This window comes from Dipteris shenzhenensis, chromosome 28, assembly GCF_047967505.1.
Source record: "Dipteris shenzhenensis isolate YYH24624 ecotype China chromosome 28, Dip_SZ_1.0, whole genome shotgun sequence".
Taxonomy (NCBI): domain Eukaryota; kingdom Viridiplantae; phylum Streptophyta; class Polypodiopsida; order Gleicheniales; family Dipteridaceae; genus Dipteris; species Dipteris shenzhenensis.
In genome coordinates this window covers 21,781,490-21,797,381 of record NC_141623.1, presented here as the reverse complement: position 1 = coordinate 21,797,381, position 15,892 = coordinate 21,781,490, and the positions used below count along the sequence as shown (strand labels likewise).

Sequence of the window (15,892 nt, the reverse complement as noted above, 5' to 3'; positions counted from 1 at the left end):
TCTTATGTAGCAGTTCATACTTGCGGCCTCTCTTGGATGTTTTCTTATACCAAAAATCTTTGACTACTACATCCCACTTCTCATAGGCTGTTTCCCAATTATCCTTAAAAGGCTAGCTCAACCTTGTGCTTAGGTTTCATGCACTCCAACACAAAGTATGGATCATCTTCTCCGTTCTCCTCCCTAGAGGTAGCGACAACTGCAAAGTTATCCCCCTCTTCCAAACATATAGTGCGGCCATCAAAACTCTCCCCAAACTATGGTGAGTCATTGTTTGTCTCTCCATTGTTTGTCACTCCATCTGAACGTAGAGGGAAAACTTGAACTCGCTCCCATGTCTTCATAGTTGCAATGTTCTCACAATCGTCATGATCCCCTATGATGCACGCAATACAAAAACAAGAAAGTTTTTTTATTTTAATCAGTTGGTGTTTGAAAATCCCCATATGCTGTGCAAACCACGAACTCCTTTAATTTTCTTGCAATTGTTCCGGCTTCTTTTTTGTACTTCATCCACTTTCACTTCATGGAATTACTCTATGTACTACACTATTCTTAAGGTTTTGTTTACTATATGTTGAATGCACGCCTGTGGAGAGGTTGGTTGTAAGCCATGTTATAGCATCATGGGCAACATTGAGTTTTTTTAAAGGGCATTTTAATTGGTTTTTAAATAGAGCTTGCTTAATAATAACACCACACGTCATGGTCACCCTGCCATGGCTAGACCCAAATAAATTCCACATGATGTCCATATCGGTCAGGGATTCGAACCTTGAGATATCATGTGGTTCGAATCCACGAGCTAATTTAAATTGAGAGGTAGCACCATCTGACCACACCTAATGTTATTTTATATTTTCTACATGGGTATTTTCCTTTTTTAGCTATTCCCAATGCAGTTGAAAAGCATGCCACACAAATAAGGTGGCATGTTCCCTGTCATATGAAATGTAGAAATGGTATGTGCATTGCACTGACCTGGAATCTTATGAGTCAACAAGTAGATTGGCATCAAAACTATAAGAATCAAGCAAATGATTGTACATGATATCCATGATATCCACAATATTTATTATGTGCTTGTTGTACCAGCGAGCACCTTGTATCTCATCTTGTTCTTGAAATGAATCATTTTTTAGCAAAATCTATGACACAGACAATAGTGTCATGGGGAAAATTGGCAAGGCACATCCTGAATTGCTTATTGTGCCAGCTGACCATGAAATTTTGAAGCATATATTTTGGGATGGATTGAACCAAGTGACCTAGAGGCTCTCTAGGTTGAGTGCTGAACCAGGCATGATGTTCCAACCACTAGGATAATTTAGGACAATCACATTTAGTCCAAGCCTGGTTTAAGAAATGAAATAAGTAAACTATCCAAAACCTCAATTGCAAACAACCACCATGCTAGTTTAGGCACCATTGACCTCCGTTTTATCACAAGCATGTGTATGATGTGCTCTTCAAACACCTTGCATCCCATCTGCTTTTTACAAATGCATGTTCTATTTGGAGAAACTCTCATATTTTCATGCCAAAACGTCATCACTGTAGCACTGACTTTCGCACTTAGGCTATCTCTCCTTTCCTTGTCTTTTATTGAAGCCCATTTGTGTTTATTAATAAAGCCCAATGCTAACGAGTTTGATGCTTTGTATTATGAAATGCAATGAACTTTGGCATGATTCTAAGCCATATAGCAAGCAAGTGCATGGAAAGGAAACAATTCAAAATTGTAAATAGTGTTGGATTTATTAAAAGATCTTTGCACATGCACAAATTGCACATTTTTAACTTCTTCCATTTTAGGGTGAATCTAGATACCAATACCAACTAACTATCAATGTTTTAAGACCACCATGCGGTAGTCCCACTAGTTTGGATGTCAAATTTTCAATTTGTTTTGGTTTTCAACAAATCAAAAACAAGTTATGGAGCATGCTCTCAAATGGGTGTGCATCACTTTAGCACAACATTGGAGGCCCATTAATCCATGCCTAATGTTCTCATTAAGGTGTGTCCTTGGGTTGAGGAGAAGCTCACGTAGTGTAATTTTGAACGATTACTTGGTTGCATGTATATACAGAACAAAATTTTGAAGTTTTTGAATAAATTGCTATATCTTGTAGTCTTCATGATGCATGCTTCACATGCAACATAGCACTTGTAATACTTTAACAGTCTTGTTGCAAATACTTAATTCATAATTTTTTGGTCTCGTGTTCAAGTCTGGAATGTCTACTACAACTTGAAGACAAATTTGACTGAATTCCGTTGAGCAATGCATAAGTTATGGGTCACACAAGATACCTATATATAGAAAATTCCCTCAACCTCTCTAAAAATGGCTACACCCAAGCAAACAATGACCCACATGTACCAAAAACAAGTCATTTATTTAGGCATCATATACCCAAAACCAGTCATTCAGCCACTCTACCAAATGTCAAAGACACATCATGTTGTAGCTGTAACTATGGACCTTAGGTGTAAAAATCATGTTGCAGTTGTAACTATAGAAGGCAACTATACAAATCAACACTTACCTAAACGGTGAAAGGCATTCTATTATATACATTTTCTTCAACCTTGTGTGATAACTTGAAAAGATTTTCATCTCCTAGCATTGGCCCCATATGAAAGTTGATGGTCCACACTAGGTGTGCATACATGAGAACGAGAGGTTTGTTGACAAGTAGCTTCCACACATCATCATCCACTCTCTCATAGTAGTATCCTATAACTACCAGTGATCTAGCAGGAAGAATATAGCCCCAATTGTTCGACATCACCCTAGATAATCTTTCCTTTTTCTTAGAACACTTAATAATGTAAAAGTATGCATCTTACTCCCCATTACTTGACACATTGACAAAAAAGTTGTCTCCCACATGCAACGCATCACTTAAGGCATCTGGGTTATCGGCATACATGGGGTTATCAACATCCTCTTCATCACTAGAGCTATCATTTGATCCTTCACCTTCACCCATGGGGATAATAGAATGATAATCCCAACTTTCTACTTATTTCTTATTATTGTAGCATCTCCATTTTTTCAGCATACATGGATCACAAAAGCAAGAGAGCATCCTACATCTCAAGGCATATTTATCTGTAGGTGAGTATCCATTAACAAAATGCATAGATTGTGAACCTGCCACACACTTGTAGTCCCACTTACTATCTCTATGTACTTAATACTCTTTGATTTCCCAAAAGAATGTTGAGAGTTCACACTCAACATCATGTGATCACGTGTGCATAGCACCATCATGTGATCATATGTGCATAGCACTAAACTTATAGAGTGCTATAAAGGAAAGGGTTAGATCCCCTAACCCTAACCCTAAATGGGTTTGTATATATTCTATTTTTTCAACTAAATCTAGTGTATAGTTAGTCATTTGTGGTGTGCCCTCTAGCTGTGCCCCCTCTCCTCATCTCCACTCTTAACCTCTCCCCTCTTCATATTTTGACATGGTATCAGAGCTCCCTTGCCTGTTGCTAAGGCATTGCAATCCTTGAGAGTACGAGAGAGATCGAGAGAGATTGAGTGTTCCATTCACTTCTGTAGAGTGAGAGAAAATTTTTTCCATTTGAAGGAATTTCTGTCCATGAGAGTTGAAAATTTCTGTCATTTTTCTTTATAGAATTTTTGTCGAATTCTAGTCATACCGTCTGTGAGAGATAGGGAGAGACCTTGCTTGTGTGAGAGAGAGAGATTCTTAGTTTTTTGTGTTCTCTCAAAGGTTGTCTGTAGGGAGGTTCTGTTCTCCTTCAACCTTAATTCAACAAAGCAATAGAGCTAAGGCGCCTCAACCGGCAAGCTTCTTCTCTACAAGCTGCAAGCTCCACTTCTCTGCATCGGCCTCTTAGAATAACTCGTTTCCTTCACCACGGGCAACACAAGGCCAACCGCACCAATGACCTTACTACTTCAATCTTCTTAAACACTTAACAAAGGCCACTTTCAGCAACCACACTGCTGCAACGATCGATTGCAGCTCACGGGTCTTCTCCAGCAAACAAACTACTCTAAGGCCAAAGCTCGAGCCTCACGTCTGCCCGCAGACTCCAGCACGTTGACCAGTCACCTATCTGCACCAGATTGTGCCTCCAAGCTCCTACACACAATGACAAGACTCAACGATGACTCTACAGCTCCATACGTTGCAGCCACGACCTCTCTAGCCTCTCAGCTACCAACGCTCTAGTCTCTAGCCAGCAAGTAATCAATGAGCAAGCTCCTTTATGACCAGCCGCTTCTCCACGACTGGCCTCAACGCCTCATGCACAGCGCACCATCATCTCTAGTCTAAAGGTCTCCAGCGAGTAAGGCCTTCTCAGCGCCTAAATCTCACGGGCAGCCAATGACTCCAAGCATTCCTCGCAAGTGACGAAGAAGCAGCAGCAGCAACAAGTGACCTCGCTGTCAACGAGCTCCAACCATGCTCTCCAATGAGCTCCTACGAAGAAGGAGATAGAATCTTCTTAAATTCTATCAGAATCTACAAGATTTCGACTGCCTAGGAAGCGACACATGGCAGCTTTCTCATCCTCACCACAACCTCACCTCAAGAGGGTTGGATAAGGTTGGTCAAGCCAACCCAGGTAAGGTTAAACCGCGATTCACCTAACCTAATCTAGGTTAGCCAAGGTATGATCAACAAGTCTCCACATGGCCTTATCTCCTTATCTGACACATCAGTAGCCTCGTAAGGCTGCCACATCACCTTACCACATCATCAGGCCACATCATCAGCCATGTCAACAGTCCACGTCACTTGTGCCACATCAGCAATCCATGTCATTTATGTCACATCATCTATCACATCATCACTGCCACATCATCATTGCCATGTCACCTTGCTGACATCATCATCTGTGCCACCTCAGTAGTGCCACCTCAACTGTCAAGTCAGCTCTGACCTCTGTAGGCACACACGGTGCTTCACAGTCACTGCATGTGACCACTTCTGCCACCTCAGCACAGGGCTCCACTAGCACACCTTTTGCTAGGCACAGTGCCACATCATCACTGCATGTGACCCACAGTGACCATCATTGAGCACATTTGCACTCCTTTTGCCCCTCCACCTAGATCAAGTCGTATCTCTTGATCCAGGAAGAATTTGAGGGCACTCCAAAAAGGAAAGTCGCTCGTTTTTTTGTGCTCTATGCGCTCGTTACATCACATGCATATTTCGGTGCAAGTTACACTCACATTTGAGCCTCGCCGACAAAACCACTTCCTTCACACACTTTTGCCTCTACATCGACACATCTGACCCAGCACTTAAAAAGAACAAAAGAAAAGGAATTATTTGTTGTTCTTTCATCGATCGACGGTTGGTTTAGATCTAGATCAGAGTAGACTAGATCGCTATAGAGGGGACGCTTTGAATTTCCCCAAGTTGCCAATCTAAGCTATGCCTGAAATTCCCGACTAGTACCTACTCGGAGTCAATCCATACGCTCACATATGGTTTCACATCATGACATTACCCGAAACCTTACGTTCATCAGTTTAGTGAGCAGACTTCAGAGAGTACAGAGGCATTGCATATTGTTTCAGTGGGCAAATAGCACTTTATTTCACACACACATGCCACCATTATAAAGCCTATTCGGCTATCTCACGGCGTCGTGCACATCATTTTAGCCTTGTAAAGCCTCTTGGCTATTCCGGGCATCATTGCCACAAGCCTTGTAATATAGATCAGATTTTATATATTGCAGTTATATCTTCACCGACGATTGGAGATTTCACTTGGCATATTCAATGTATTTGCATTTGATTCATACAGAGATCTTCACAACACTTTTGAGTACATTCCTTGCACCATGTCTACAACTAGCAACCTCAATCTGGAGGCATCTGCTAAGTTATTACTTGACCTTCATCGACAACTACAACAGATATTGTTGGGTCTACTTTCTGAAAGAGAAATCTGAAGGGTTTTCAAGATTTCAAGAATTCAAGGCCATGGTAGAAAACCAGACAGGCAGAAAGATCAAGGTCATAAGATCATATAGAGGAGGTGAATACATGTCTTCAGCATTCATGAACTTTTGGTAGAAGTCACGACATTCGAAGACAATTCACATGCGCAGATATTCCTCAGCAGAATGCAAGAGCTGAAAGGAAGAATGGGACTTTAGCAGACAGTGCTAGAGCAATGCTTAGTGAAAAGCATCTACCGAATCAGTATTGGGTAGAAGCAATAGCTACAGCAAACTACTTGCTTAATCGGCTTCCTACCGAACAGATACAAGGTATGACTCCTTATGAAGCATTCACTAGACACAAGCCACACATTGGGCATCTCCGCATATTTGGTTGCATAGCATATGCCCACATACATGATGATCATCGCAGGAAATTGGATGCAAAGTCACGCAAATGCATCATGGTTGGCTACAGTGAAGAAAGCAAAGCATACAAATTGTATGATCCCATCAACCGCAAAGTCATTATCTCCAGAGATGTAATTTTTGATGAGGAATCAAAATGGAAAACCTCACCTACACAGGAGATAGAAGCATCGACTGCACAGTCATCTACAGAATAGGTTGATGAAGAAGAGCAAGAATTTCCATCAACACCCCAAGCAAAGCCACAGCAACTCAAACGGTCTACTAGGGAAAGCAGACCACCAGCCAAATTGACATATGCTCAGAAAGGCAAAGCAATTCAGGTGGAAACCACAAATTATGCTCTTATGACTACCATCATGGCTCCATCATGGCTACAGAAGAGCAGTGTACTTCGAAGATGCAATAGACAAGTCGGAATGGCAAACTGCTATGAATAAAGAAATGGATGCTTTGTATAAGAATAATACTTGAAAATTATGTGACCTTCCACCAGGAAAGAAGGCCATAGCAAACAAATGGGTATACAAAGTGAAGTACAATCCAGATGGCAATATTCAAAGATACAAAGCCAAACTAGTTGCAAAAGGATTTGCACAACAATATGGTCAAGACTATGATGAGACTTATGCTCCAGTAGCAAAGATGGATTCCATACGGTTCTTGATATCACTAGTGACACTTAGCAAATGGAATGTGTATCAGCTTGATGTCAAGAATGCATTTCTCAATGGTTATCTAGACGAGGAAGTCTACATGCAATGTTATGGATAAAATTGTCTAAGGAAAAAGGCATTAATATGTATGTGTGTTTGTATATGTGGCAATAGTATAATAAAATATGGTGTGCATAGGGCCCAAGGTTGAGGTGGCAGGGCATGACCATGTGCCACCCTTCCATGTAAGAGGACCCATAAGGTGTGTTGTACATAATCCATGATAGTAATATTATAAAATGTAAGGTGGCATGGCTCCTCCATGTGCCACCCCTCCACCTAGGCTGCATTTAGTGAGATATGGCTCAAAGTCCATGGGAGAAGCAATATAAAATAGGTGGAGATGGATATTATATTGAGTTATTCCCTCCATATGGGATAGGCCCATGTGGGGGAGGTATAGAAGGTCCAAGAGAGCAAGTTAAATAATGGGGAAAGTAGGATGAGGTGGCAAGATTCCTTGTGCCAACCCTCCACTTGTCCTCCTAGAGGTTTGAACATATTATAAAATTGGAAAGAGACCAAGGGAGTATCATAGACTTGAGATATGGGGCTTGATTTATGTGGAAAATTGAGGCAAAGGGTTGTCGCACACAATTGAGAGTGCGTAACTGCCTAGCCCACATGGGAGACTTTTCCACACACACCATGCATGTGCGAGGATACATTAATGGGGAGGGACCCCCTCTTTTGGCTATAAAAGGAGGGGGCTATTCCTTGATGAGACACGCTCATTCTTGTAAAGCCACCTAGCTAGTATTTTGATATTTCCCTCTCATCCCTTCTTTCAAATAAAGTATGGTTCTCTTCCCTTGATGTCTCCATCTCTACATTCCTCCTCCTATCATGTACATGCTTCTCTTCCCCCTCTCCTTTTCCCCTTGTGTCATAGTCTCCCTCTTCCTTCCCTCCACTTCTAATTCCTCTTCCCCTCCCATGACAACGGTTCGCCCTCACGGTCTCCTTTTCTCTATGGCCCTCGAGCGTCGCCATGCTTAGCCTCTAGCCTCTAGTCTCGATTTCTTTTCCGGCTAATAGATTTGGTGTGGCTGCTGGGATATGAATCTCCACGGCTAGTGGCGAATCTTCTACTCGTACCGGTCGCATCTACAAAACTATACCATCTGTGCTCCTTCTAAGCTACTGTGCGCGCATTCGATTCGCGCGTCTCCTGTGTTTGACCGCGCGACAGTTTTCTGGGCTGCTGCAACTTCTAGTCGCGGACAGTTTTCTCACTTCGCCCGTCTACTGCGTTCACCCACGCAATAGCTTCCTGGACTGCTGCGGCTTCTGGTCATGGACAGTCTTCTCGCTCTGTGCATCTACTGCCCGCGCGACAGTTCTCTGGACTGCTGCGGCTTCGGGTCGCGGACAGTTTTCTGAGTTCCTGCAAAACTGTAATAACAGATCCCGCGCCCCCCCTCTCTCTCATGTTCTTCTTCTTCTCTTTCTCTTCTCCTTCTCCTCTCCTCTCCTCTCTTTTTATTAAAGAGTAGGATTTGAACCCAAGACCTCCCCCTTCACAAAAGGGAGACTTATCATTGGGCCAACAAGTTGGAAGTGGTAAAAATGTAATGATTTTTGTTCATATATTGAAATTGCAGGAACTGTAACTCTCTAACCGTAGGGAGTTTTCTCTTGCTGTAAAAAGCAAAAATACTTCATTTTATGTGCTCTATCGACATCTCCTGCTAGATCGCCGATTCAGAACTTCTCCAAGCTCACTTCACAGACGCACGCCACACAAGGAGGGTGGACATTTATGTCACTTCTCGACGCGTTTAAGGAATTGGTGCCTGGTCCTCCGCACCTTACGGCTACCAATGCACGAGATGTCTTCCTTGATCTTCATGTCGACCTTCAACGGCTGATTGTCCAGTGCATTGTTCAAGGAGATGACGGGTGGAATGATACACTGTGGATGATTCATGGTGACGAACTACTGATACGCTGGGAGAATTTTAATTTTACTTCTACTCATTGTGCGGTGATCGAACTACTTGCTGCTTCAGAGGTAATTAAAACGGTGTCCTTCATCGAAGGGTGGGATGCTCCCCAAGCTTGGGGGGAGATTTGGCGCATCTGCTTGTTGATTCCTGTGGATAAGCTCGTCCTGAATGGTTTATTCTCAATCTCACTACAAAGGTTTCTAGGCCTCGGCTATGGTTGGTAATGTTTCGACCAAGGAATCCATTTGTACCTAATCAACCTTTTGTGCCTCATTTTGAGCTTCAAGTTGTAATTCTTTTTGGTCTTAAGATAAACTATCAACAAAGGATTGCAAGTTTATTTGGTGCTGAACGCTTGGCTCAAGTGTTGAATTCTCCCCACCCTCTCCTCCTACCTATCTTGGACTACCGAGAAACTTGGGATGTCCGAATTTCAGTCTTGGCGTGATGACATCTTGGATTCTTCAATTTGATGGAGCTTACAAACCTTCGATCAAGGCTGCTGGCGTGGGTGTGAAGCTCACTTCACCGGGTGGTGAGGAGGGATTTTACAAATAGGCCTTAAATGCATGTGATATAGATTTTTTATACAGAGCGAACCCCCTGCGATGCCCACCACCCCCGTATTCACAAATTGAATAGAAAAAGGATGTGTTCTATTCATGATATATGTATAAATAAGGGATTTTACAAATAAGCCTTGAATGCATGTGATATAGAGGTTTTATACATAGTGAACCCCACGCGACGCCCCCCCCCCACACACACACACACACCTCACACACACAATGTGTTATAAGGTTGTTTACCTAGGAAAAAGGTGTGCTACAATGTAGTTTAGCTATGAAAAATAGCAATAAAAAGTATATTATGGCATGGAAGCGAGTTTGTTTAAAAAGTCACAAAATTTTGATATCCCATGAGAAGGAAGTTCATCCATAATGCATTCAAAGATGTATGATGTTTTACAGCTTTGAATTTAAGGTCAAGTGCACTAGATTTGGAGACCTTATCACCTTGCTCTTCTTACTCATCAATGCTTGAATATTATAATTAGGACACCCTCAATAATGAGCAAAAAATACCTATCAAGGGCTCCATTTTCATCGTGGAAAGTCTTTGCCTCAGCTTATGTATTCGACACACCTCAAGTTCCATATTTAGAGTTCCATTCAAAGGACCATTTCTTATCTCTTTTGAGATTGAAACTAAGGGCACGTATAGCCATAAATCCTTGTGGTACTAGGTGGACACAATTTCAAGACTTTTCATGGATCCACATCAAGGATCTTCGTATACTCAAAAAGAAAGCACTTAGCTTTTTCACAAAAGAATTGCAAAAAACATTACATGTGGAAATTCACAAAGGAGAATTGAATTCTCCACTATAGCACTACCTCTTAGGAAACATGGTTAATAAATCATTGAGAAAGAAAAAATAAATTTTTGTTCTTTTTCAAATTAAGGTTTGTCTTAAAACACAAGTGTGTTCTAGTTGGAAGGGTGATTTACAAAATTAGCCTTCATAAAAAAGAAGGGACAACCCTTTAGAACCATTAGAAATGATGGGTGCTTCCATTCATTAGCATATTCGTTAGTCTTCTTACTCTCATAGCAATTGATCTCCCTCCATCTTATCTTCATCCTCATTTTTCCTTTGACATCATTATTAAGTCTTTATAAGAAACATATTTTTATAGCTACACATGTATTGAAAGGCCATTCAAGTTGGAAAGTACAACTACAATTTAGAAGACTCTCATGTTAATGCATCTTCTTTCAATCTCTTGCAAAGTTATTAACCTGATTTATAACTTCACATGATTTTCTAACAAAACACTTTGGCAATTTATTGATCTTGAAGAGATTTTTGTTCTTGGAGGGTTCAAATTTTTTAACTTGGTGTTCAAAATTAATTTACAATTTCATTTTGGACTTTTTTTCTTTGGTTTTAGATATGTATTACAAGCTATTTTACCCTAGGAAAAATAGCATCTAAAGTACATTATAGCATGGAATGTGGAATTGGTGTAAAAAACTCATGATCCCATGAGAAGAGAGCCCATAATACATTCAAAGATGTATGATATTTCTTCAGTGCTGAATTTAAATTTGGGTTGAGTGGTCTAGAGTTGGAGTCCTTATCTAGGTGCTCTTCTTACCTCACCAGCACTTGAATGTTTCTTAGCTCACCAATGCTTGAATGTTAGGACACCTTAGTGACCTTATGTACGTGATCTTCTTACCTCACCAATGCTTAAATGTTTCTTACCTCACCAATGCTTGAGTGTTTCTCACCTCACTGATGCTTGAATGTTAGGGCAATCTCAAAATAAGAGCAAAAATAACTATCAAGTTGCATTTTGTTTTGGCTTGAGAGCCGGCTTTCTATATTAGGGGCCACCTCAAGTAGTGTTATGAGGAGTTGCATTCGAGGGATCATTTTCAATCTACTTTTGGATTGTAAAGGGGTCCTTTTAAATATCTTTTTAGGTTGAATGTAAGGCCAAGCTCCTTGTGGTGACTCAGTGACTCACAATTTACAACACTTTCCACAGATCACCTCAACATGGGGCGGCCACATCCAGTTGCATTATCAAAGGAGTTACATTCACGGGATAATTTTCAATCTCTATTCAAAAGGGAGTGTAAGGGATCATTTTCAATCTCTTTGATTGTAAGACCAAACTCTTTAGTGACTCATAATTTAGAAGACTTTCGACAGAATCAGGATCATTTTCAATCTCTTTGATTGTAAGACCAAACTCTTTAGTGACTCATAATTTAGAAGACTTTCGACAAAATCACATGTTGGGAAAGTGGCATTAGCATAGGACTTGCATTGGATGGATCAATTTCAATCTCTTTTTGGATTGAATGTAAGGGAGTGTAAGGGACCGCTCTCCAACCTCTTATCAGGTTAAATGTAAGGCACAATTTACGAGATTTTCCAAGGATTGGGGGCCACCATTATAAGGAGTTGCATTGGAGGGATCATTTTCAATCTCTTTACGGGTTGAATGTAAGGCCGAACGCCTTGAGGAGACTCACAAATTACAAGACTTTCATTGGTACATGAGTTGCATTATGGGGAGTTACATTCGAAGGATCGTTTTCAATCTCTTTTGAGATTGAAACGAAGGGCTTAATTTTTATAAGACCTTAAAGAGATTGAAAACGAAGGGCTCATGTAAGGATCTTCGTCTACACGCAAAAGACCTCAAATGCACTACGTTGCAAACTCGCTTCCATTCATCACTCACTCTCATGGCGATCCTCCTGCTTCCACCTTGGCTTCCTCCTCACTTTGCCCTCCCCTTTGCAGTTCTTCTCCTCTCTCTTGCCTTCCTGGCTTCCCTTTCCCACAAACAGCATCGCCTGCGCTTTCCTCCAGGTCCTCCCTCATGGCCCTTTATCGGGAACTTGCATCTGCTAAGCAAATTCCCCCATCGTGACTTGCTGCGCCTGTCCAAGCTCTATGGTCCTATTATGCATCTCCGCCTCGGTTCCGTCGTTACCGTTGTTGCCTCCTCCGCTGATATGGCTAGGGAGTTTCTTAAAACCCACGACCATGTCTTTGCTTCTCGGCCCAAGCTGGCTTTCAGCTCACTGCTGCTGTACGAAGGTCGAGACCTTTCGTTTGCTCCCTATGGCCCTAAATGGCGAAACCTGCGTAGGCTCTGTATTGTCCAACTTTTTAGTCCCAACCAAATCAAATTTCTGAGCCCCATCCGAGAGGGTGAGACCACATTAATGCTCTCTTCCATCTTAGAAAATTCTGAACAGGGAAAGCCAGTAGACATAAGTGAAAAGATCTCAACATTGTCAACAAACGCCATGACTCTGATGGCGTTCAGTGAAAAGTATTTCGAATCGGGAAGCCTGGATGCTAAAGAGATTAGGTGTTTACTTGAAGAAGATTCAGTCTTAGCGGGAGCCTTCAACCTTGGAGACTACATCCCATACCTCAGTTGGCTGGATTTACAAGGTTATGAACGAAGGATGAGATCTCTTTCCAGAAAATTAGATGTTCTTTTCCAGAAGATTCTTCAAGAGCACCGTAAGAAACGAGATGAAAATTCTAGAGATCAGTTGGACCTTGTGGACGTGCTATTGGAAAATCAAAGGAATAACGTTGAAGAAATCGATGACGATACGATCAAGGCAATGATGTTGGTAAGGGTGCGAAATCTCTCATACGAATCTACATCCTACAAACTAGCATAAGGAAGCTCAATCCTATTGGGAAATTGTGCAGGACATAATCGCAGCTGGAACGGATACATCGGCGGCTACCATTGAATGGGCAATGACTGAGCTGATGCGAAATCCAGCTCTCTTGGAGAAAGCGCAGGCAGAGCTACATGCAGTAGTCGGCCAAGGCCGACGCGTACATGAATCAGACATTTCACGCCTCAAGTTTCTTCAAGCTATTGTGAAAGAAACGCTCCGGTTACACACAGTCGTACCATTGCTATTACCCCACGAGTCCACAGAACCTTGCAACGTTGCAGGTTACCATCTACCCAAGAATACGCGCTTGCTCGTGAACGCGTGGGCAATAGCAAGGGATCCCGATCTGTGGGAAGCGCCACTGGAGTTCAACCCTGAGAGATTCACGAGTGGCTCGGCCAGCAGCGAAGTAGGGGTGCGTGGCCTTGATTTTCAGCTAATTCCTTTTGGATCCGGAAGGAGGAGCTGCCCTGGGTATGCATTGGGCTTGAACATGGTGCACACAACACTGGCGACGCTGATTCAATGCTTCGATTGGGCATTGCCAGGCTCACCTGATCATCCGGAGGAATTGGATATGGAGGAAGCATTCGGGCTGGTGCTCAGCAAAGCGGTGCCATTGAAGCTCTTGGCCACCCCGCGATTGCCCAAACACGTTGTCATGGCTGCACATCAATCCAACTTAAACTGTGCCGATTGAGGAGTCATAAACTGTGGAAGAGACTGTTAGTCTTTTTATATCTACAATAACATCTAAACCATGTGAAGTTACAGCTTCACAGATTAAGTAATCCTCTATTTCATATAAATCTATCTCTATTAAACTAGATCCTGGCATGCACCATTATTGAGAAAGAAATAGCATTGCGTTCTTGGATGTAGGATGTGTAGGATTTATCCAAGCGTCCTATTCAGTTTTTTAAAGAAAGAAAGTGAGTTTGAAATTGGATATTGAAAATCAGACCACGTGTTGTTGTTTTAGTTAAGTGGTCAAACATAAATATGTAGGCATAGCACGTGGATTTTTTTTAATCCCCTTTTTACACATTTTTCACATACATAAGGGTATAATATAATGGGGGTATAAGAGATTGAATAGAAAAAGTGTGTTTTATTCATGATAAATTTATAGATAAACATTTTTTTTAAATCAGCCTTGAACGCACATGTGATATATAATGTGTATATATAGAGACCCCCCAAGTTTTACACATAGCACCTTGCATTTATTTGCACTACTTCCATAGGAGGGAGTGCTCTAGTGGGGAATGATCTTCCTTTGTGAATTTCTACGTGTATTTGTATTCTTTTTCAACAATTCAATGCATTTACCTACAGTACCTCCATAGGAGGGAGTGATGTATTGGAGGAATGATCTTCCTTTTGTGAATTTGCATGTGTATTTGTATTCTTTTTAAAGGGTCTTGCTTTAAATTTGGATCAATGTATCCTATTTCGGTATTTATACAAATGTCTTATAATGAAAGCCACTACCCACATGCTGTTTCTTGTTGTATAGTATATTATCAAGATCTATCTCAAACATATCAAGGCATTGGGCTCTCCCATCACCAGATGCAGTAGCTTGGGATTGCTAGTACTAAGCTTTAGATTTCTGGACTAGTATCCTAATTAGGGCACACCTTTTAATTTGAGTTTAATTTTGGAAATTTGCACAAATGCCTTACGAACGCTACTACCTACTTGCTACTTCTTACCATCTAATATAAAGCGAGGATCTATCTCGAACACATCAAAGTGTTTGACTCTTCCATGACCTTATGTAGTAGCCTGGGATCGCACTATAGAGGTAAGATGCTTCATTGACTTGCTCAGGTTGTATGCCTTTTGTTGAGCCTTGTTGTTTCTTTTTATTGCAACTTCTTTGGTCTTCATTGAAGTTGGTTGTGGGTGTCTTAGTTATTTCTCTCTTGTAATTCGCTCTTGTAAAGTCAGTTGATGTCAATGTCTTAGGCAATGGAGATGTAGTGTTTAATGTTGTGCCTTCAAGTTACATGCTCAACACTTTGAATTTCCACGATTCCAAAATTGTGTTTTCGCAACAACTTTAGGAAAGCCCTTTGACAAGAATGCACAAAGAATATGGGCTACTAGTGTCCACCTTATACTATCATAAAATTATTTTGTTGTGTCACCACTCATGGAAGTTGTTGGCTTTTGTGTCATCCCTGCTTCTATAGGGTGTTTAGTATCTATATTCATTTTATTAGAGACTATATTTTACAGTTTGGTAAGCTCTGCGATCCTCTTCGAAATCACACCCCCATCTTGTTTATGTCCAACACAATGTCCATAAGTAGCATATAGTTGCCCAGAGCAATAGGGATGTCTCTTTAAATTGATTACTTGTCAATATGATTTTCTAGAGCTCAATTATTTCAGCTTTTGACTCCCCTAGTAAACAAAAATCATTACCCAACATGTGGTGAAGGTTTCGAGCTTCATTTTGCTACCCACGCCCCAACTTTTCTGCCATGCTTAGTCAAAGAAGCCCTCTAAAGTCCCAAAAACGAACTAAAACTATCAGCCCATCATGGAAGCCATTTCTTAGCCTAAAAATTGGCAAGTTCAGATTGCCTTGCCACTTCA

At 41.3% G+C, this 15,892-nt stretch overlaps 1 pseudogene; it reads left to right on the top strand.

Moving 5' to 3' along the window:
* Positions 1–12,316: 12,316 nt before the first annotated feature.
* On the top strand, positions 12,317–13,982 carry LOC147883321 (flavonoid 3',5'-hydroxylase 1 pseudogene; annotated as a pseudogene).
* The last annotated feature ends 1,910 nt before the right edge of the window (positions 13,983–15,892 follow it).